The 23,792-nt window shown below is 39.3% G+C and overlaps 1 protein-coding gene and 1 long non-coding RNA gene across 2 annotated transcripts in view; both read right to left on the reverse strand.

Moving 5' to 3' along the window:
- Positions 1 to 23,792, reverse strand: part of TOP1 (DNA topoisomerase I) — a 71,812-nt gene that overhangs the window by 39,249 nt on the left and 8,771 nt on the right. The window lies entirely within an intron of this gene.
- On the reverse strand, positions 8,765 to 9,749 carry LOC310679473. Its single transcript, XR_014512285.1, has 2 exons — positions 9,656 to 9,749; positions 8,765 to 9,226 (listed from the first exon to the last, which is right to left on the reverse strand). It is a non-coding gene; the product is annotated as an uncharacterized lncRNA (long non-coding RNA).

Raw genomic sequence — 23,792 nt, forward strand, 5'->3', positions numbered from 1 at the left:
TCGGCATGGTGCACAACCCAAAAACACGCAACCTGAAGTGTCTGTAGCCCAAGGTAGGCCTGTACTCAGGACTTCCCTACTCAAATAGACAAACCATATTGCCCCCAAGCATAAAACTTTGCAAATATTAAAGGTGTTTTGGTGTCCTGTTCTCTTCCACATGACATTTAAAATAATTGGTCCTCCTTCCCTCCCACACATACAAACAAACAAACAAACACACAGCACCGCACAACAGATTATGTATTCTCTGCTTACTGTACAAGAAAAGTATTGTCTTTTTCTAGCCCACACAGATATACATGCAGCTAAAACAATTAATTTTTAATTTGGGGGAAAGACAAAATTTAGAGGGGTCTTTGGGCTGCAAAATAAAATAAAATAAAATAAAATCTTGGGTGTTCATATGTAACCTATGTGCTACAGGTTACCATCTTCTTATAGAAAAAGCAGAAAGGGCCACTAGTAAAACTGGCACAGAAGGAAAAATGTCTAGGCTGGGAACACTCCTAACTGGAAGTTAGCCCCTGAATCTAACCAATTATTTGATCAACTGCCTTTTACACGTTGGATACTCAATTTCAAGTTAACAAACAGTTCAGTGGAGATTTTGATTGGAACATTTTATTCAAATTACCTAGAAATTCTACTCATTAAGCAACTTTCTAAATGCAAGCAGTTTTATTTCTCCTAATAATTGTTTCCTCCATAGCTGTTTGGAAAGCATCTCAATTTACTGGATCAACAAGTGATGCAGTGACTATTTCCTAATGCCACTGAGGACCCGCTAAAGGGAAGGTCCTCAAAATATTCCCATCTAGACCTGGTTCACGTTATAGGCAAGCCAAGTTCTGTTTGCTTACAAAGCATGCCTACATAAGTTTCCTTAAGAATTTGGTTGGTAATTCCACCCTAAATGTCATAGAGTTATAATGTACAAGCAGTAGGAAAACAAAACAAATTTTGGAGAAACAAGTCATGGTTTGATGGACTGTGGGGAAACCTGTACTTAACTTGTTGTTTAACAAACCATGGCTGAGCATTATGTGCATACAGGGTTTTTCTTAAAACCAGCAGCCATGATATTCAGAGGTGAAGTATGGGAATAGAGGACTTTGCATATTGTACAGTTGTTCCTTCTGTTTTTCTAGAGTTGTTCTTTTCAGCTTCACCCTACTTTGTCCCAGTTCTAATCTCACAACAAAAAGCAGTAAACAAAAATGAAATGTTTGTGACATTTGACTAGGCTTAAGGCTAAGGTCTGATAGTTACTGGACAGACTAAAATTGTTAAGTTTGCATCAATAGAAGACTAAATGCTTTCTTCACAGATGGAATATAACACAAAGTAGATAACCTTTCTTGGCCTTAAGGCCACATTTAATCTTGGCTAACACATCAAGTGCTACATACCAGAGGCGGGTGAAAGTGGGTTTGGCCACTGTGAGAGCCTTGTGACTATGCATGATTTCAAAGCTGCAATTGTGATAGAGTAGCCTTTCAAACCACCATAATTCTATAGGCAAAAACAGACAAACTACTTTGGCTTAATAGACATCAGATTATCTTGGTTCACTGTAGCACAAAGTTATACAAACAGGTTCCATCAGGAAAGAAAACTAGATTATAACAGTTACTAAAGATCTTTAAAGCAACTTGCTTCATTGAAAGCGATTATCTGGGAGCCTAACTGTAGAGCCAGCAATAAACTGTGTTTAATGGAAGTCTTGTAAACAAATTATTAGAGTAATCTCTTTAGACAGTTGTCTACATAAGCATAATGGAAAGTACAAGACCAATAAACAGCAAGGAGGAAGCGAATAGGAAAAGAATGTGAAAAAGAGAAAGGCTTGTGAAAATCTGAGATGTTTGGATTACAACTTGATGTGAAATACTTGACAGGAAATATAGTATATACAGTAAAGTTTACAACCAACTTTTTGTATTATGGGGTCAGTAGGCGCACACTCTTTATCCACATCATACATAGGGCTGAAAGTGTATTCTGCCATTCAAACCGAGGCCCCCACAACCGATCAGACTCCATAATAGAGTGTTGACATCATCTAGTAGTAATTTTGAGTTGGGCTAGACTGCTTGTACTACACTGCATACAAATATGTACATTTACATGTTATATACACACAGAGGGGAATCACTCACTTAAAAGTGGAATGACTCACTTTGAAATCAATTTCTGCCCTTCATTTATTGTAGAAATCATTGCCATTTTTACCATACCTAGATTAAATTTGATACAACCACTTGAAGCAATAAGAGTACAGGTGGGGGTTAAATTCTGCTCCCTTTTATAATATCAAATACAATGTAAAATGTGGAGAAAATGACCACCACCCCTCACAGGTCTCAGTGAATCCTGTTTCCCTGAACAAAAAGTAAAACGTGTCCTTCTCTTGACCTATATTCCAAAGTGCAATAGAAACAGGTAAGACACCCTGGAAACCTTTATTTCAACATTTTAAAATAAATAAAAATGAAGCACATAGAGATGCACAAATATGCAATTTATGCATTCTGTACAGACAGCACAATCAAATGATTGTATAATAAATGGGGAAATGGAAAGTAAAAGAAAGTTAAGTAAGCTGAAAATTATTGTAAAGACTCGGGTGTGGGGGGGGGGGCATATGAAGAAAATGCTACCAGTGAACACTTTTGAGAAAACCTTTTTGCAATTCCAAGCAAAGACCCCAAGCACTTCCTTCTTCCAGCTCTTTCTTATAATTGTTTTACTGGCCCAGTGCCCTATTAGGTATTAGAAACACTCATAGAATATTTTGAGAGTATTCTGGCACCTGTCATTAGAAAGTCTACGAAGGGAAACCATTTATGCTTATTTACAAAGATAAAAATCACTCTTGAGATCTAGAGACTTTGAACTCAGATTGGATTCAAAGGTATTCTGTAAAATGGGGAGAAAGATTAATGGAATTATGTGAACAAAATTGGACTGAAGCTATGGGTTTGTAGGCGGCAACATTGCCCTCAAAGAGTTTATTTCATTTTATTGTAGTTTAATGTAGAAAATAAGCTGAGCACCTATTCCCACAGAATTACACACTACACTGTACTTCACCACCTTGTAATTTCATAATTATCTCTCCAGAACAAAGAGTCAATTTTGCTAGTGTATTCTGGAAGCATTTGACCTTCTGTAATTTCACTTCATTGTTTCAAGGTTCCAAACTCCTGGCCGCCAGCACTATCTGGGGACACACTTCATTTCCTCTAAATGTCAGCCACACATTTGCAAGAGTTTTAATCTGAAATATAAAGGCAGGAATTGCTGCTATTATGGTAGTTGTCATATGCATGATCTCCATGTTAAAACTACTGAATCACCTCTCAAGGCAATCTGTAATACAACTGTTCTTTTAGTAATCTTTGACATCCCTCCCCAGACAGAAACTAGTGGCTTGGGAATCCCATCAATGGAATATCCAAGGGCTGCAGTATCCAAAGCCACAAAAGTGCCATTTCCTAATCCTTGTAAGCATTCAAATGTTAATAATTGTAATAAGTGTGAAGATTTTTTCACACAGGCACAGTTCAGATGCCAACAGGCCTGGTGCCTGAATTCCAACAGATTGACCTCACCCCAAAGGTGCACTCCTCCATTGTCTCCCAAGACAGATGGATGGCAACAATGAAGTTTAGATGCCACACTGGTTGCAAAACCATAGCTGAATGATCACTAGTGGATCAAAGGCTCACACACTTACCCCCTCCCTTGAAGCTCTGCCCATGCAAAGTTCATCATCCTTTCTTGTATTAATTATGCTTTAGAGCTACACTTGAACTGGCATAAATATAAGTTACCATAGCCTTTAAACCAGAGACTGAAAGCACTCTCGGAAATTTTAAACAAATCTCTGGTTTAAAGGATAAGTATGGTTACACCAGTTCAGAAATAACTCTGAACACAAGGGAGAGGACTAAGGAATTAATACAGGGAGAATTTGGGAAGGAGTGAAGAGCATGGGACTGTAGGGTTCTTATTAGTTCTGCCTTTACTACTGAATAGTTCCTAGATCCCACAGCCACCACTGTCACTACTCTGCCATATTACTGATTCAGAGGAGGTCATTCACTCCAAGGAATACTGGTTATGGGAGCAATCAAAAGGAACTGGTAAAAGTAAAAGTATATTACTTTCCCCAATTATCATCTGCATGTTCTCATTCATAACATGACAAAGGACAACAATGGTAGTGCTGAACAATTTAAAACAGACAAGGATGGCTTTGGGAATGTGTCAAATTATATTAACAACCTGCATGCTCCCATGATCTGTCACCCCCCACTCCGCAAAAAAAACCATACACCCAGAAACATGCAATCAGAAAATTCAGGGAAGAAGATATATGCTAAATATGTTCCATCAAGCCCTTCATATGAAGATCAATGATTTTATCAAAGCATTTTAAAAATAATAACAGGGGGCTTAGATAGGAATTCTGAATTAAAATCTGCCGTAGACTAAATTACTCAGTTCAGATGATCTTTCTAAACAATTGAGAATGTGCCAGAGACTCTTTTATTCCCTCTTCTATTCTTACACCTTTATTTTCTGTTCAGTGTTCAGAATAGTTTGCTGCAACGACTTGGCAACCCTAATCACTTTCTTAAACAGAATCAGAAAAAAACTAATTCTAATTCATGTTTGTTTGGTTTTTTTGCAGGGGATGGGGAGAAGTACTAATCATAGTTTGCTAATTTGGACACCATGACAAACTAGAAGTAAGAGGCTGGTAGCAGGTGTTTCCATGATAGATTCCCCTCCTCCACAGTCAGGATGGAAAACAGGCTACAAGCTAAGCATTTGGTTTTTTACTCACCTACCATGCTCCTAATTTATTCTCTCTCAAACTTACTTGCCTTCCTATAAAGTGCAAATAACAGCAACTAGCTCAAGATGAGGCACTGCAATTAATTTGAAATCATCACATCAATGTTCTCTTTAGAAAGTATTCAAAGTGCAATTTGAACGTAAAATAAAAGCAAATTCCCAGAGGTATTGTGGCTTAGGAAATGTAAGATTGCAGTGACGTTTGTAAACCCAACAGGGATAAGACGTAGAAAAATGGGAAGAGCTATCAATGACGACACTGAAGAAGTCTTGACCTTTGTTGAAAGACTTGTACAGAGAGAACAGTAGCCAAACCCAATTGGATGTATTTTTAAACAAATTTTGCTGGATTCCAAAAAAAATATATGGAAATCAATGGGATTGCCCTCATTTACTTGTGAGGCTAAGGAAGGCACATATGGGTTTGCCAATCTCCCTCCCTCGTGCCTTAAGAGGATGTGGTGGAAGATGTCAGTTCTATATTGATTTTTCCCATTATCTTGTAGCACTGCCATGGATTTCTCACAACGTAGAAAAGACAACCCTTTGACAGAGAAGCACTAAAACATACAGCAAGAGATGTTCTGCACCCAGCTTATTGTGCTAATATAGATGTACTTCTCATAGAATACCAAAGTTCTATACTATAGGCTAGAAATATTTTTAAGCTAGTTTCTGCAACCTGCCACTGCAATACTATACAAAAACCCTGTAATCTATCCTCCAAGTTCTCATAGCTTACATAAACTACAAGTGTGTAATGCAACTATTCACAAAAGAGTTTTCTGTTTGAATTGCAAGACTTTCGACATGGCTCTTTTATTAAAAAAAAAAAATTCTAATAATTTCACTGATAAAAGTAGGCAAGATTATTTACACACATATTACAACCATCACTGAATGGTAGAAGAGTCCCTGGAGCAAGCCTACACATATTTCACATACTTTTCCCATGCCTTGAGTCCTGTCAGGAGAAAAGGTGGGGTATAAATAAATAAAATAATAATACTTCAGCTAAATGAAGGTAATTGACAACTGTCATACAAAACAGTGGTGCCAGTACTGAACTTGGCAAATGCTTTCATTCCCTGGTAGTGCAGCACAAATTGTTTTGTGAGGCACTGCTACTGCTGCAGATTACTGGCAAGTATCTTCTTAATGTACTCAGGAGCTGCCTGGCAACTTGTGTTTCTCCACAGAGGCCTTGTTGTGGGCTTCTTCTCCCCAATCAGGAATTCCAATGAGACCAATATGATATTGCAAAACCTACTGAATACAGAGCAACAGCCAATTTTAATGGGACCCAACGCTCAGGTGTCATTAATACTTGCTAATAATTCTCCCGGAGAGGACTGTATGTTGGAACTGGCTTTATTTAACAACACAGATTTAAGAGTGCTTTGAGCACTTAGAATGAGTGCTATATAAATACTACATTCTTATTGTCTATAATCACCCTTCAACCTTCTATTCTTGAAGGCCTCAGCAGGTAATTAAGTAAGTAAATAATAATAATAATAATAATAATAATAATAATAATAATAATAATAAATTATTTATACCCCACCCATATATCTGGATGTTAAGGAGGAGGAAGTACCACAGACCTTTCCTCTGAAGAAAGACGTTTGTAGGCTGGAAGTACACTTGGAGACCAACTTATCACTGGAGTCTTAAGTGGCTTCTGTAGCTAGGAGTGTTTATGCCCAGCTCAAGCTCTGTCACCAGCTGTAATTGTTCCTAGATTGGAATAGCCTTACCTGAGTTGTCCATGCTCCTGTATAATGTAAAACACTATTATGTGGGGCTGCCCTTGAAGACAGTACCAAGTACTGAAAAGAACAACCCCCCCAATATCAACCATCTCAGATCTTATAATTGGCAAGTGAGGCCCTGTTGGTGCCACCATCACTGGATCAGAAGCCCATCTAGTTCAACAACCTGTTCTCACACTGGCTAACCAGATGCCTTTAAGAATCCTACAAGCAAGACGAAGTGCAACAACCCTCCTTCTGCTTATGATTCCCAATAACTGTATGCAGAGGCTTACTGTCTCTTATAGGGAAAGTAGCCATTTAAGAAAGTGTCATTAAAGACCAGCTACAATTGAATTATTTTTAATAAGCACTGCTGCACCCTAGTGGAGCAGCTGGTTATCGTCAACAGAGATTTATGTGTGGGGAGGGGACAGATGGACTCTACACTAGTGAACGTATGAACCTTTCCCATTTAATTTTAGTGAAGAAGAAGAGTTTGGATTTGATATCCCGCCTTTCACTCCCCTTCAGGAGTCTCAAAGCGGCTAACATTCTCCTTTCCCTTCCTCCCCTGCTGTGAAAGCAACAGCCCTATTTTCTGGCTTACAGAAAGGGAGGAGGTAAATATTCTGAGGTCTAGAATACTTTTTGATTAGAAAACAGGAACCCAAATAATTTGGAGAAATAGATTCAATTTCCGAGGCTACTAACATCTTAAGCAGGTGCTGCCCAGCATTACAGTGCAATTATTTAGCAATCTAAGAAAAGCAATTTAATCATGTCAGTTGCATCACTGCCTGAATCAGCTATACTCTGGGAAGAAAGAGGCAGAGGAAGTAAAATAATGATTTTCACTAAAGTAGACCTCACTTCACACTAGAATCTATATTGCATCTTAAGTGTAAATAAAGGGCAAGCAGATGTTCAAACATCAAACAGAAATTTATGTCAGAAAGGATCATTCCAATATCACAAATCTCAAGGAAGATATTGCATTACAGTTATGGTTTGTACTTTTTAACCCTCAGAAAACCCGAGGGAGTTCAAACTTGAAACTCCAAATAGAGTTCAAAACATGCACACCAGCTTTCATCCAGATAACTGTCTTCAAGACAGACTCAAAACAGGTGTAGAGACCAAGGTAGTATCCAAACTTCAAATGCAGAAACAAACTAGAATACTTCTGTTATGGGACAGCTATATAAATTAAGTAGGTAACTAAATATGGTGAAAGCAAAATGTCACTTTAGAGAAGAATCTAAATATTGCCCTTGAAGCTTAAATTTGTTTTACTCTGAATTGTTTTATTTGATGTTTTAATGTGTTGTAAATCGCTTTGATTTTTCTTTAACATATAAAGTGGTACAGCAATGAAATTAATAACAATAACATTTAGATTTCCAGTCCAAATGGACTGCTGAGCAATTAAAGCCCTAAATGGCCTCAGTCCTGTATACCTGAAGGAGTGTCTCCACCCCCACTGTTCAGCCACTGAGGTCCAGCACCGAGGGCCTTCTGGCGGTTCCCTCATTGCGAGAAGTGAGGTTACAGGGAACCAGACAGAGGGGCTTCTCAGTAGTGGCGCCCAACCTGTGGAATGCCCTCCCATCAGATGTCAAGGAAATAAGCAGCTATCTTCTCTTTAAAAGACATCTGAAGGCAGCCCTGTTTAGGGAAGTTTTTAATATTTAATGCTGTATTGTTTTTAACACTTGATTGGGAGCCGCCTAGAGTGGCTGGGGAAACCCAACCAGACGGGCGGGATAATTTAATAATAATAATAATAATAATAATAATAATAATAATAATAATAATAATAATAGTGACTGGTGCTCACTTCAAATAATGGCTTGTGCTGGACTAGTTCTCTACTCACCTGTGAGGCTGAAGAGAACAACCGCAGGACCATAGAGACTGTGTAAAATGTGGTGGTGTATGTATGCACATGCCTAGACTTCTTCCACAAATAGTTCCTGCATTTGCAGTTGCACACTTAAGATTACCAAACATGCCTCTCATTTGTTGCCAATAGGACTCTGAGTCAAACTAACACAAAACAAATTACAATGTATCTGCTTATTACCAAAACCTCAATATGTATGCCTTTTTATTATTGAAGAAAGTTTAGTAACAAAAGGGAATGTCAACATTTTATTTCATTATTATTCCTATTACAGGGCTACACCAGGACCAAATTAGATTTTTTAAAAGTGCACTGATAAAAATAATCCAATGTCAGTTACTCAACTAAGACTGTTACTTTATTCATTCTTGCCTGTAAGAAAGCCCCATTCCAAGTAAACATACAGAGGATTGGGCTGTGAATCCTACTCAGATATAAGAATAGCAAAGTCAGTGTCAGAAAAGGCTATATAAAATGAATATATATTCATTTTCATCACTCACTTCTCTCTCAGTTTCTCTCTCTCTTGAAACCTCATAACTTGATGACTCTCAGTCAAACAAGTGAAGTCCTTTGATTACAGGTGTTAGCAGGTGACATGCAAATACTATTTGCAGAATTTGATGCAAGATAGGCAGCCTGCACAGGTTGAGCTGTTACTTTAACTGCAGCCATCAAGCAATGAATTTTCTTTCATCTGTGAATTGAACTCGTCTATGAGACAACTGAACAGGACAAGGTCACAAATCTGTGCAGGTAACTTGCAACTTACACACATTTAACTCGTACACATTCAGGTTTACACATTTGGCAAAAATTGTTTAAAAAATTAAAAAGGAGGCAGAAAGGGGGCATCCAGGGGAAAAACTTAGGCAATCTCACCCACCAATGAATCAACTGTGTTTTGACTATACATGATTTTGGCTTTAGCGCTATCCCTGGAAACATCAGGAAGAACTTTCTGACAGTAAGAGCTGTCCAACAGAAGAACAGACTCCCATGTATATGATCTAGTTGATATTCCTGCATTGCAGGCAGTTGGACAAGATGACTCTCAGTGTCCCTTCCAACTCTGCAATTCTTTGATTCTATGAAATATAAACCCAGCGTTAAGAGCCATACGCACCTGGTAAAAGCAATATTAGCAGCCAGTGGACCATCTGCATTTTTCCAACAAGCACAAGCTATTTCTCTTCCCCTTGTGCTGATTCCAATCTTCATCCTTCACTGTCAGCTCCTGCTCAAATGCTAACTCCTGTGTCAGATGCACTGGGACTTTGATTCAGGTTCAATACACACACACCAGAATGCATGCAGCCATTCTAACCAAGTTCTCTTGTGATGTTTTGTCTACAAGCTCTTAAAAGCCATGGTAAAGAAAGCTAGTAGTAGGAAGTGTTTTGCTGTCAGCAACAGTTTGTAGCAAGGTGGATTGTGATGCTGATCACACCATTTACTAGGAGCAATTTCAACAATCTACTTAAATCCTTTCACAGGCATTAGAAAGTGAAACCTTAATGGGCTTCTTAGCAGTTCTTTCCAGGGCCAAGATCAAGCACAAGACTAGCGCAGCTGAAAGAAAAATGCTCTGACATTAAACAAAGCAATAGTAATTGAGCTTTCTAAATAACACTAATGTGTTAGTCTCAGCTCAGTTCAACACGCAATCTTTACTGAATGCAAAACAATGCTTTCTTGCTTTCCCCTCCACATTTTAAGAAGTGGCCTTATTTTTTTAAATCTTCCTGGGAAGAGGAATCTTTCCTAATCTTTGAAAACCTTAAAATGGAAAGTTAGCTATGTTGGCCATTAAGAAAAAAAGTAACACATCCATGAGGACAACACCTTTATTAGATCTAACAAAATTCCACAAAATAGTGCACATACAAGTTTCAAGTTCCCAAACCCCTTTCATGAGGCGATATATGCTTTTACCCATCCTGGGAGGCCAGGGTGCCACCTGAAACCTGCAAAACACCTGAAGGGGCCCCTCCTCCAACATTCTGTCTTAAGGTTTTTAGGAGATGCAGGCACAGATGTCTCAAACAACCTTTTTTCCTCTGCTCTTTCCTTGCTCTTCTTTACCCAGAGCAGAAAAGGCAGTCTCTGCAAAGGAGAAAGAGGAGGACAGCAATGCCAATGCAGGGATGCAGCAGGCAGCTTCTGCTGTGGATACTTGGGACTCAAAGGAACCATGAATTATGGAACATATTTTCTTGATCCTACACAGTTCGTCATTAATCTGTTCTGCAAATTTCATGTTGTAACTACACTGATCATTGGGGGGGGGGGGGGAGAGAGAACCACATTCAATAGATTCATCAGTCAACAAATAAATCTATTGCACCCTATAGAAGCAACTTTACTATACAGAGGAATTTTTAAAGCAAACATTTCAATCTACACTGCATTGCTTCCGAGAGCAGGAAAAGACAACTGAGACCACTTCACAAGCAGTACGCCTCACACTGGTGATGATCCTGTTATCTGCTGGTTTCATGCAGTCTGTCCTTACAAATGGTTGCTGAGTTTTATAAAACACACAGAGGAATACACTGGATATACATAACTCAAAAAGCTTTTTGATTCATTGCTTTCTCCACAGGACACCAGCATTTGCTGGATACCAATAAGGACAGCTTGCTAGAGAATGAACACAGCTTAATAATATTATCAAGTATTTATATAGCACTTCTGAGTGTTCAAAAGCACATAATGTTATCTCAGTAATTGCTTTAAAAAACCTATAAACTACTCAAGTATTACTGTCCCCATACTACAGATGGCGAGGGTGGGAGGATACCAAGGCTGAGAGAGGAATTTGCCTAAGCCCATTTGAGCACCTAAATGCCACAAATGAAGGTAACAAAATTCCAAACATTTTCTTCCAAGGAAAAGCAGCTTCTTCAGAAACAGATGAGCAAGTGGGTTGAGAAAGGGGTAATAAGCAGGAAGGGAGGGCTCAATCCTTCCCTGTGCCACCCACCCAAGCATTCCAAGCATGCTTACGCGGTAAATGAATGCTTGGAACCAGTGCTTTCATTTTCCACAGAAAATTTCCCATTTTATAAGTTCACTAACCAGGTTCCACTTGTAAATATGTATTAGTCAAACTTGGCCATTTCAAAGTTGTTAGCTTTGTTTACTAAATATAAGTAAATTAAACATGCTAATTAGTTCATTCTCTAGGACATCAGAAAACTTTCCAGTGCAAACTGATACCTTTCCAATTCAAATTACCCTGATTTACATAAGAATGTTTTTAAAGAAAATTCACATTACTGTCTCAAACTCCCTGGAAGAAGAAGCAACCTGTGAGGAAAGGCTTACATTGGGAAAGTGAATCAGGGAAAGTGTTGAGCCACTTCTCCATTTCAGACAGCCAACCAGCTGAAGCCGTTTCCCCCCACTTCAACAATAGAGCCAATAGGCCTCTGATACACACATTTGTTTCCACAATGTAAGTTTGGGCATTGGTGAGTTTATAAGGTGAGCTTCACAGCAAAGTCTATCATTATTACTTTACACTAGCTCTTACCAATACAGATTTGGAAGCAGAGGGGCAGAGTTATTATTCACTCTGCTCTAGTCCTATGCCACTCTACTCAACTTTTGTGGGGTTGGCTAAATTAGAAACGAAGCCTGCTGGGAGAGTTGGCTCTCACATGTTCTGTAGATCACAAATAAGTATCGTAAAACTCAAACAAATTGGCAAGGACCACTGCAATAAATGGAGCAGCAGTTTCTCTAAGTACAGCACTGTTATACCTCCCCTTCAAGAGGGGCAGACTTTTTAGTTCTCCAGCACTGTGAGTTAAGGCACTTAATGTTTGAAAGCTACACACTTCGTTATGGCATAAAGAGATGCCTTTGTGTGTATTAAGTAAATCCTTATGTTTTAAGCTTTCTTGGAAATACATGCAACAATGGCGTGATTTATTGCATAAAAAGATTGTAACACTGGGTTTTTAAAAAGATAACCAATTATTTTTAAATATACAGCACTACCAACCAAAGAATTATCACTGCAATGTTTCTGTTTTGTTTGCATTTCAAGAAATTAAGTGTTGCTAAGAGGACAGCAGCAGGATGAACAAGATGATACATTGCCTCCCACTGCCCTGGGATGAAATATGTTATAGAAAAGTTTGCCAAGTTCTCAGAGTGCATTCAGCCCTAGGACTGCCAGATCCTTGAATGGAGAGATTCATCCCGTAATTAGGCTGCTAAGGTAGGGTGAAAGGGTGCAGGTTTTCCACTGGTCCCTTTTTTCAGATCTCTTTCCTGCCTGCTTTACAACAGCAGGGATAACCTTGACTTTATCCTGCAACAACTGAGGAGGCTGGGTGGGATTTCCAGCAGCCCCAGTCTCATCTGTTTCCTCCAGTTATTGCAAGAGACAACTATACTCTCAAGGTACAAAACTGACAAAACAGGTATGTGACATGATTAAGAGAAATTTTTGAGTCACTACAAATAAACATTAGTCAGTAGCCCTCTTCTGGCATTCAGCTCAACATGCAAGGGCAAAAAGTGTGTAGTGGGACAGCGGCTTGAATGTCAACCTTGTCTGCGATGCCTGAGGATAGTCCCATGCTACTCACCCTTTACATGTTTGGTCTGAAGTTCTGAAGGGGGCTTACAAGCCTGTTTGTCTTGATGTGCTTACAAGCATCCTTGCAGTCAAAAACACTGATAAATGATCAGGACAGTGGGGACGGGGCAACATATACACTCTACAGTTTTGACCCCAGGTGACCAGGCTGGAAACAAGAAGACTACAAATTTTAGTTAATGCTATTGTTCTGCAGCTAAAACATATTTCTCACTTTCTTGGTTTCTAGGAGAGATGCACATGCAACATAATATGCATAAACGTGGAAGAGCCATCCCTTGTGTAAGAGAAATGGGGAAATTGCCTCTTAAGGTGTTTGCCTCAACAGGTATGTCTATATAATGATCATCACCATCTTTGACCAGTGGCATCTTTTTTAGTACTGAAAATATGGTGAACCTTTAGCCCATGAGCTAATCTTAGCCCATTAGGGAGTCCAATTTGGCCTTCAAAACCATTTCCCTCAAACCACACCCACTCATCAGCTGGCATCACCAGTGACATCAGCTGTTGAGCAGGAGGAAAAGGTTTAATGCTGCATTGGTTGTGTGCCCTGTTCCCAGTAGGGAACAGCATACGTATGGTCAAGGCAGCAGGATTTAATCCCTTATCAACCGATGAGGAGGGATTAAAGCCTTTTGCAAAAGTACTGTTTGAAGCAGCTCGTGCTTTTCTTTAAGCAAGTGGGTGAGCGAACAGTAGAACAGTCTCTCTCACACACCCCACTGCCACCTGCCAACATAAAGAAGCACAAACTGCTTCAAGCTGCACTTTTAGGTAGCCCCCACAATCCAGTTTCAGCCTAAAATGGGAGCAAGCAGTTTATCTTAAAGGCTTTGCAAGTATCACCACAATTCCCTTTTAAACATCTCAGATTGGGGGCGAGGGGAAGCGAGGGGCGAGGAGACTTGCAAAGCCGCAACAGGAATTTTTGGCAGGTGGATGGCCGCTTCCACCAGTAGAGTGTTGACAATAATTTTTCACGAGTTTTAAAATCTGTTAGTTTGTTATATTGAAGCACATCTGCAGGTGTGGCAGTGGATGTGCTGGACCATTGTCTTGCAGGTGGCAGCATAAGAACAGGCCTTTTCTGCAGCAGCTCCCTGTTTGTGGAATGCTCTTCCCAGGGAGGTGCGGCTGATGCCTTCATTATATACCTTTCAGTGCCAGGCAAAAACATTCCTCCTCAACTAGGCCCTTAGTTAATTAACATCCTATACCCTTTTACACCTTTTTGTGGGTGGGGGAGTTATGTTTTGTTCTTATTATGTATTTTGTGTTTTTATCTTGAATTTTTATGCTGTGAACTGCCCTGAAATCCACGGATGAAAGGTGCTTTACAAATTTAATTAATTAATAAACACCCCCCACCCCCCTAAAGCAGATGGCAACAGAGAATCTGGAGGGGAAGGAAGCACATTCAATGTATGAAAACAGATACTGTATGCGTGAAGATGCACATTCATGCTGTCTCTGACGTTTATTTGCAAAGTTTGTAGACACAAGCACTTCAACATTGACATGTATTGACTGCAGAAGGTTAATTCCACAGTCTGAGCCACTACACCACACCGCCTTCAGTGTACAGATATTTACACATAAAAAGGATTATGAACTTTCTAGGTTTTGAAGTCTAGATTGAGAGGTCAGTCAATCCTCACTAAGCCTTGTATCTGCATTCAGCATGCAGGAAAGAAGTTAGAGCCACAGGATCCCCATGTATGATTATACAAGAACTGAAAGGCCAAGTAAACTTCTAACTCATCCAGGAATACCTCTATAAAAACTAGATCTACTGTTTTATACTGACTAATATTTATTTCCCCATACATCAGGAGTGTAAAGGCAAGTAAAATAAAGCAGAAAATAGTTTTGGTTCACCTATAATAGAGCAAATAAATGAAAGTGAAATTTACAATATGAATTTCATTTTAACAACCTTAAACTACTCTTGCATATTGTTGGATATAGCTATTCTACAAACCTGAATTTCAGATACAGTGGAATCTAATGCAAGGAAAAGCTAAAAAATAGACCCAAACAAAGTACAAAGTAAAGTGAAGATGGGGTACCTTCCATTCTACCCCTGGGCCTCAGAACAGATGTGAGGTGTTGAACCATCTCCACTCCTCCCCCCCACATCTCTCAGGGATTCAGGTCTACTGGATTTCCTGAAGTGGCAGACAGCATGGATGCGGCGGCTGCTTTGATGTTCCTTTGAACTCTGGATTCTATACCATCAGACTATGGGAGCAGGCATAGCTCAGAGCAAGTCCCAGCCATCTCCAGTCAAAAAATCAGGTTATGCAGACAGTCCAGAGTACATTTTGAAACTATTCAGAGACACCACCTCCTCCTTATTAAGTCTTCCTACATGATTCAAAAGTGGCCATTTGTTAATAGGCTGACCTAATGTAATACCCGATTATGAAATCCTGCATACAGTTACTTGAACAAAGTCCCATTGTGTTCAATTCGGTTTACTTCCAGGTAAGCCTGCACATGACTGCAGTCTTGAATGTGAGATTTCTCTCTCTTAGCCAACATTCCATGGCTACTGAGTCCTCACTGGGCTACCTCTCCCATTTTAGCATTATTTTCTTCCTAAAGACTTTATGTACTTCTGAAAACCTTGTCTGTATCTCCCTCACGTGTGTTAAGTGCTGCTGTTTAGACTACACAGGAGCGGGTACTCAACCCTATATATGATTATTATATACAGCATAAACAACCCTATCAATATTACATTTACAAATGAGCAGATCCCCAAGCCTGCCTTTCAAGAGAAGCACAATTCTCCCCATTTTGCACAAATTGCTTGTATTATAAAGTCTCATACCACCACCACATGGAGTTCTCCAGGTTGTTCATGCTTAAAACTTCTAAGAATTTGTAAAATTACCACCTGTCTTGAAATGAGCTTTTCTAGACACGTTAAAACTGGTACATGCCCAATTCCAGTTTTTCCACTATACTAGTCTAATGAGTTTATTACTGAATCATCAATGTGTAGTTTTAAAAATTTTCGACATGGACACTAGTCAGGCTACTAAACTGCGAGGCATTCAAAGAATTCCAAGGCTAGTAAGCATTACTCTGGCCACAATTCTTACCCTTAGTTATTCTGAACAGGCAACACTGCAAAAGCAAAAATACCACCAGCACATAAGAAAGTGCCTTATGCTGAGTCACAACACTGGTCCATTCAGCTCATTCTTGTCTACACTGACTGGTTCTCCAAGGTTTCAGACAGGGAACATTACCACCCATACCCATACCTGGAGATGCCAAAGATTGAACCTGGGATCTTCTGCATGCAAAAAAGATGCTCTCTCACTGAGCTGCAGCCATTCTTTCAATAACAACAAAGGGGTGAAGGAGATTCTTGGATGCATTAAAAGTGTAATTGCCCCAAAGTACAATATTTTAAGAGCATTTGCCATGCTTATTAACTAGACTTGTTATTGAAAAAATAGCAAGTAAACCTTTACACAGGGCACGAAAAAAGAGAAACTACCTGTCCTGTCCTCCTGAGCAACTGATCCAGCATACCCTAGTTATGTACAAGACTACTTCTGACCAACATCACAAATTTCTTACTTTTTCGTGTCTTCCATTTATCTCCTGCCTTTCTTCCTAGGAATTTTACAGCAGCATATCTCATTCTCCTACTCATCCAAATGGGGTGAGCAAAATGGGGATTTAACCCCAAGTCTCCCTAGGCCCATTTAGTTAGCCTGTTTAAATTCTATTGACATCAATCAGATTTAGACCATTGATGTGAAGTTCCGCACATGATAGTGTGAAGCAGCAGTTTTACTGGTATCGTATCCATTTCATTTCTCAAACAATGCATTCTTAAGGGGTGTGTTGAATTGGGCAGTAGAAAAAATTACATCACAGCAAGTTTGCAATAGGATTTTCTATACTTTTGCATCATCACATCTTACTTTTACTTGTAAAACAAATGTTAGAAATGCAAGTAATGAAAGCTTAGCAATATTCAGTATTTCTTTAGCTGCCATTTAAAAATTAACAAATCTCTGGAAAAATATCCCTGGAATTATACAAGCTGCATTTACTGCACAACCTATCCTAGAGCCAATGTATGTTTGTCCATCATATCTGAACAGCCTCTCTCTAGAACAAGGAACTGCAACCTCAGAGGAAACCAAACAGCTGTTTCAACAAGTTTTGGCTGTTGTTCAAATACTGAAACGTAAGCTCTGACCAGGAATGCATATCCGTCAATGAAGAGCCCAATTTAAGCCATGCCAATTTCTTGTAGGGAAAGAAGTAGTGAGCTTAAAGTGACATAACAAATTTAAGAATTGCTGTTCACTAGCATAGAAAGATATAAAATAAATGGCAAGTCCATAAATTAGGTTTTCAACCAATGTGAGTCTCTACACATTACTTTTATGCCTCAAATCCTGAGACTGTCGGATTTTGTCCACCTGCTCACTTCTGAGACAAATTATGATCAATATGTATGAATGGGTTGCTGTTCATAGTCCTTTTCAGAACTAACCCTTAAAGAGGGGAATGGGGAGACACCAGCTGACCCCACCACCTGTCAGGAATACTGTGTATTTATGCCAATAGATCAATAAATCATATGAACAGTTGCATCTTGCACTGTAGATTTTGCCTTGAACAGGGGGTTGAGCTAGATGACCTCCAAGATCCCATCCAACTCGACAGCTGTACGACACATTGTCACCAAGTTCACTTAATTCAACAAAATCTGCTGAAGATGGCGCTTGTGCCTTTTTCAAAGAAAAAAAAGCATACCATATAGGCAGCTTTCCTCAGCATCAGCAAAAACCTACAAAGCTGGTTTATCAATGGTTCTTGAGTTCCTGCTCTGTATCAGTGGGACAAACGGGTTTATCATGAAAATAAATTCATGGTATGCTGATGTTCTAGGCTTTAATTTTCATTGTATGTCACTTTGGGAGCAAGGTATACACAGAACATGAAAGCAATAAAAATAGATAAATATCTATGCTTACCTTTCTACAGATGCTACCCCCACGCCAGGGTGCCGCAGTGTTAGGCCTTCCAATGCACAAACCTTTCCATATTACAAATTTTAGGCTCCAAAATGAGCTCTAGGAGTGCTCCCACACCTTACTATTATAAAGGGAGACAGAACCTCACATGGTAACATTTCCATCTCTTCAGTTTCTTATATGAGAACACCATCTAGACATTAACAGTACAAGGAAAACTAAAAATTATAGGACTCCTTCAAAATGAAAAATCATTTTGAATGATTTTAACTGATTTTATATCTACAGCTTTTTGTATTTTTACTGTTGCTACAATAAGTGCTTTTGTTTCTGATGTTTTTGATCTGTTTTATATTTGTTTTATGGTTCTCTTTTGTAGGCTATCTTGGAAATCTAGATTAATAAAATTACATTTTTTCAAAAGAAGACTAATCATTTTCACCACGCAATGCTACAAAACCCGTGCTCTCCCAGAGAATTCTCTGTATGCTCCGATGCACATATGACACTCCACTGCAAATGACTGTGCATGAGGATCAGTTCCAAACGAAAGCCACTGCAGGAGCTCTGTTCATACAGGAGATTCCGGTTTTTCATCAAGTAATTTGCATTAGTAAAACTTAAGAATTGTTTCTGCCATAGGTTTCTGGTGCTTTGTTAATATGGCTGCTTACAAAAGCAGGACTAGAGTTAAATTCCTACATGGATACAGTGGTATCTTGGTTTGCAACTGTTTTGGATTACAATCACGTCAAACCCGGAAGTGCGTGTCCCCTTTTTTGGATTACAACCAATTTTTTTGGGGGGGGGACCCCATTGGCGAAAGCACGCCTTGGGTTACAACCTGTTTGGTTTACAACTGGACCTCCAGAACGGATTATGGTTGTAAACCAAGGTACCACTGTATAGGGAAATACAACTAGCTTTACTTATGGTTTTGCAAACAGCAGTCAACTTAAAAGAAGCTGATTAACAACCAGAACAGATTCCAGGCAGAGTTGGCAAAACAATTTTTAAAACCATTTTATCCACATTGCAGAGTCTAAAGTCTTTTTCTCACTTGTTATTTCCAACCTGTGATTCAACAACCTTCTGCTGGTGAGATTCCCAACTATTCTATGGAAACTACTTAAGATGCTAAACTATATCAAGAACCAGTGATTGAGAGGTGGAGAAAATGACATAAAATGGGAAGAATTGGAGGATGCAGAGCTATTGTCTACTGAAGCTGATAGAGAAAGTCCATTGATTTTAAATACGAACATTATTGGATTTAACTATTTTAATGCAAGGAGAAAAGTACAAGGAATATCATACAGCCAAGAGTAATTATATTTAGCATAATGGTTAGATCAGGCACCCCCAAACTCGGCTCCCCAGATGTTTTGGGACTACAATTCCCATCATCATCCTGTTAGCTAGGGATGATGGGAGTTGTAGTCCCAAAACATCTGGAGGGCAGAGTTTGAGGGTGCCTGGGTTAGATCTTTCCCAAGATCTTGCTAGTTCTTTAATAGCTAATGTCCTCTAATTCAACTGGTGGGTGTGGATTATGGCATGATCTAAGGCATAACAACAAGCCTACCACGAAACCAATATAATGGTAAGAAAAAAGAAAAATGTATGTTTGGGTCAATAGTGGATCCTGGGTCTGAAGAAGTTGAAGGCTCCTCCTCTAACTCTAAGAAGATAAGTGGGGGGGGGGGGGGAGCCAGCAACATGTCTTTAGCTAGGGCAATTCAAGTACACAGACATCTCTTGGAAAGGGAGATCAGGTGTGATCTAGCAAGACATGTGATACACCTAAGTGAGATGCTTTGAGTGAGGCTGCAAGTACACTCTCTTTTCCTTGAGGCAGGAACTGGTCTATATTTAGTCATCTAGTAGCTCAAATCTGCGCAACACAGCAAATCTCTGGCAAATAATTTTAACAGCTTTGTACCCTTAACAAGCATTCAATGTCATGACGACAGACACACCTCAATAAGGAACCGCAGACAACTTCTTTCTTAGGAGTTTGCTATTTAAAGAGAAAAGGTTGATTATATTCTCAAGGGCATGAATTAGGGAAATGAATTGCCTTGTCCTCTCATGAAAACAACGTACTATGCTGCAGAGACTGACAGACGGACAAGTTTATATTTTTTTAGTATTTGCAATACTGTTTTCTACCAGATGTACGTATCCATATAATTTTAACTAGATGAGCAAATGCTTTCCTTTGACAGGTGCTATGCAGTTCTGTAATGGTGGCCCCTCTTGCCTATAGTCAACCTTGTGCCCCAACATGTGCTAGCTCAGTTGGTTAGACCATGGTGCTGATAACACCAAGGTTGCAGGTTCAATCCCTGTATGGACCAGCTGCATATTCCTGCATTGCAGGGGGTTGGACTAGATGATCCTCAGGGTCCCTTCCAACTCTACAGATCTATGATTCTATGATTCTAGTGAACACGCAACTCCAGATTTTCGTCCTGCCCAATTGTTTTCTGGTCAACAAATTACTAGGCCCTAAATGGGCAAATATCTGCAGGAGCGCCTCCTCTACTACCAGCCGGGGGGAGGAAAGGTGACTTAGTTTGCAATCCCCACCAAGGTTCCTGGTTGAGGGGACAAAGGAAGAGCATTATCTGTTGTAGGGTCCCGACTCTGGAGTTATCTCCCACTAAAGGTACCTTCCTTCCTGCAGTGCCCCACCTCACCACCATTACTGGTTTTGATGTCAAATGAAGACATTTTTATTTACCCAGTCTTTGGCAGTTTGATAATGAAATGTTTAATTCTTTGCAGCAATACATGAGTCACTGTTTTGACGATATTCTACTTTAGAAGCAAGGGTTGTATTCAATGTTGCACTAAGAAGTTCTGCTTGCACATAGTTTATGTTTGCACAACAGAACCTTGTCTGCTCACATTCCTCTGTGCAACCTCTTAATCTGTACTAGGGGTTACCCCAATCCTCTGGAGCAGATCTGGGGAGGGTGTGGAGCAAACACAGGGACAGGAGGGGGGAGTCCTACTGTGCTAGTGGTAACCCTTGCACTGACAGGATGAGTTAGTAGAATACTACTCTGCGTCTGCCTATTTTTTTCTATTTTGCTTTTACATTTGAGACCTTTTGAATGAAGGGCTAGTCACAAGTGCTCTACATTAATAATAAAACCATCTTTTCAGGGAATTATTTCTGATACCATTTTTTAGCTCACATCTCAAACTATGCAAGAGCTAATTACTTTTGGAAATAAAGCTATCAAGTCTCATGGAAATAAATGCATCAAAAACAGGCCCCAGCAAGGGTCTCTAATCATATTTCTTTGGCGAATACACAGATTATACATGTTTTGTTCAAGTTTCTCCTTAGCTACATGCAGCTGTACATAAACAGTCCAAACATCTGTGACCAAAAATAAAAAAATTCACTACACCATACATGCGCTCCAATATATACACCATTTCAATATATACACTGTGCTTACAAGTCTATCAAAGGGGGAGGGAAAGAAGGGGGGAAATGCAGATACAACTTAAATCTGAGATTACAACTTAAAAAGCTTAAAAGTAGGTGGTTCCTAGAATATACATTCTTCACAAGAGCATAGGGCAACTTGGCCTTTATCTAAGGAGTGTTTTGAGGAGACAAAATATTTTCACTGCATGTTTGTGATAAAGCTTTTAGAGGTTTCTGAAAGCCTCCTTACTGCCTCTTTGCTGTTTTTCTCTTGTGCTCCCTTGCATACCTTACCTTTGCTCTTCCATTTCCATCTGATGCGAAACCCTGACACTGACATTTCACCAAGCAGCACAAACTTTGCTTACTTGTTTCTCTGGGGTATCAGAACCACAAAGATTGTTCTCTTTACTCCACTACTCAATATATTCATAAAACCAAAAAGGTCTAGTTTTCAAAACAGCAAATATTGGATGTGAGCATTCTAGAGTACTAGTGGGGTTTTTTAAGTAGGTCCATTGTGATCAGGGGAGCCTCATTAGTGGAATTATGTGAATTTTCAAAGATCTTGAAAAGGGGTGCTTACATGTTTTGTTTTTAAGTGTATTTCTTATAAAACTGCTTTGTATACTTGCCAATATCATATCTGAAGTGAATACGCATCTTCAAGTTCATTTGTCAAAACATGCAAGTTGGGCCAGTTGCAGCTCCCTGCATCATGTGTCACTGGTGCATCTTATTTGTCACCTTGTACAGAGGCTGAAAACATGTTCGTTTCAAAAGGCACATAAAGCAGGTCTGCAACAAGCACCCATTTAAATTGTGTTGCATTAAGTGACCCTCAAAATGACACAAAGAAAATGGAATGAGTTATAGAATTATGGGAGTGAAATGGGCTCTCATTTGTTAGGCAAAGGCCTGTTTCACACATTACACAGTAATAGACCTGGGTTTATAACCAAATGTGCTCTCAGTCAAGGGTTGTAGCCTCTCCTAGTTCTTTGATGAGTGAGCCTACAAGATGCACGTATTTTCAAGCACTACTTGTCATACTTGCACTTTACATTATCTAGTGTACAATGTGTATCTAGACAAACTTCTAATTTTGTTGAGACTCTAAATCTGTGAAACATCTAGTAATAAAATCAGAAGGTATCATGTTAATATGAATACAAGACACACAGTTCATGCATTACATTTCTATGTGTAAATCTGAGAGAAACACCCAATGCCTTGCCAAAGTTCAAAAAGTTGCTGGAAGGGAACCAGAACCAGGATACTTTAAATCACTATAAGTGTAGATACATTATAGAACTCTTACGATAAGTTATTTCTAGGGTATTGTCTAGGTGGGAGTCACAGAAGTGCAACACCACCATTATAATGTAACGTAAGAGGCAGCCAAAGTTACACGTTTTGAAGAAGTTTGGTAACTGCTCAGACCTTCCAGATCCTACCAAGTCCAGATGAATCCACTGGTTGAAAATTACCCCATTCCAACAAACCACACATTCCTAACACAAATCATCAAGGATATGAGGAAGGAGAATTTTCTGTCATTAATTCTGACTACCCAATTGTAAACAGTTTATCAGTCCATTGTTGCCTTTGGAAAATTTACAACAACGAAAAAGAAAAACCACTATCCCACCAAGCTGCAACCCTACACATGCTACCTTGGGAATTAAATTTCACCCAACTAACTGAAATGATGATGATGATGATGAACTACAGCAGTAGTTCCCACAACTGGAAGTCCATGAACCCCAGGAGGGCTGCGTAACCCACCCAGGGGTCCATGGCACCATTCACATAGCAACAACTATCACAGAAATGAACCCCTATACTACAGTATTATTATTTAAATGTATTACCCACTCTTCTACATTAAAAATCGTGTAAATCAACTTCTAGGTTGTATGTATCTTAATGAGGACAAGACACATTTCAACACTTACATAGCTAAATATCCCAACTAATCATCATGCCAAAAGAAAATTATGCTAGCTATGCTGCTGTTCCTGTCAAATCAAGTAGAATTAAAGTGTCATGATCTGAATGTGCAATTTAAAGCTCTCTTTAAGATATATGTAACACTCCATAAGAGATGGGGAGGGAGAGAAAAGATATATAACACTATATATTCATTTTTCATGACATAGGCTGTAAGAACCCTACTAAGGCA

Source organism: Podarcis tiliguerta, assembly GCF_965153285.1.
Source record: "Podarcis tiliguerta genome assembly, chromosome: 6".
In the NCBI taxonomy this organism is placed as follows: domain Eukaryota; kingdom Metazoa; phylum Chordata; class Lepidosauria; order Squamata; family Lacertidae; genus Podarcis; species Podarcis tiliguerta.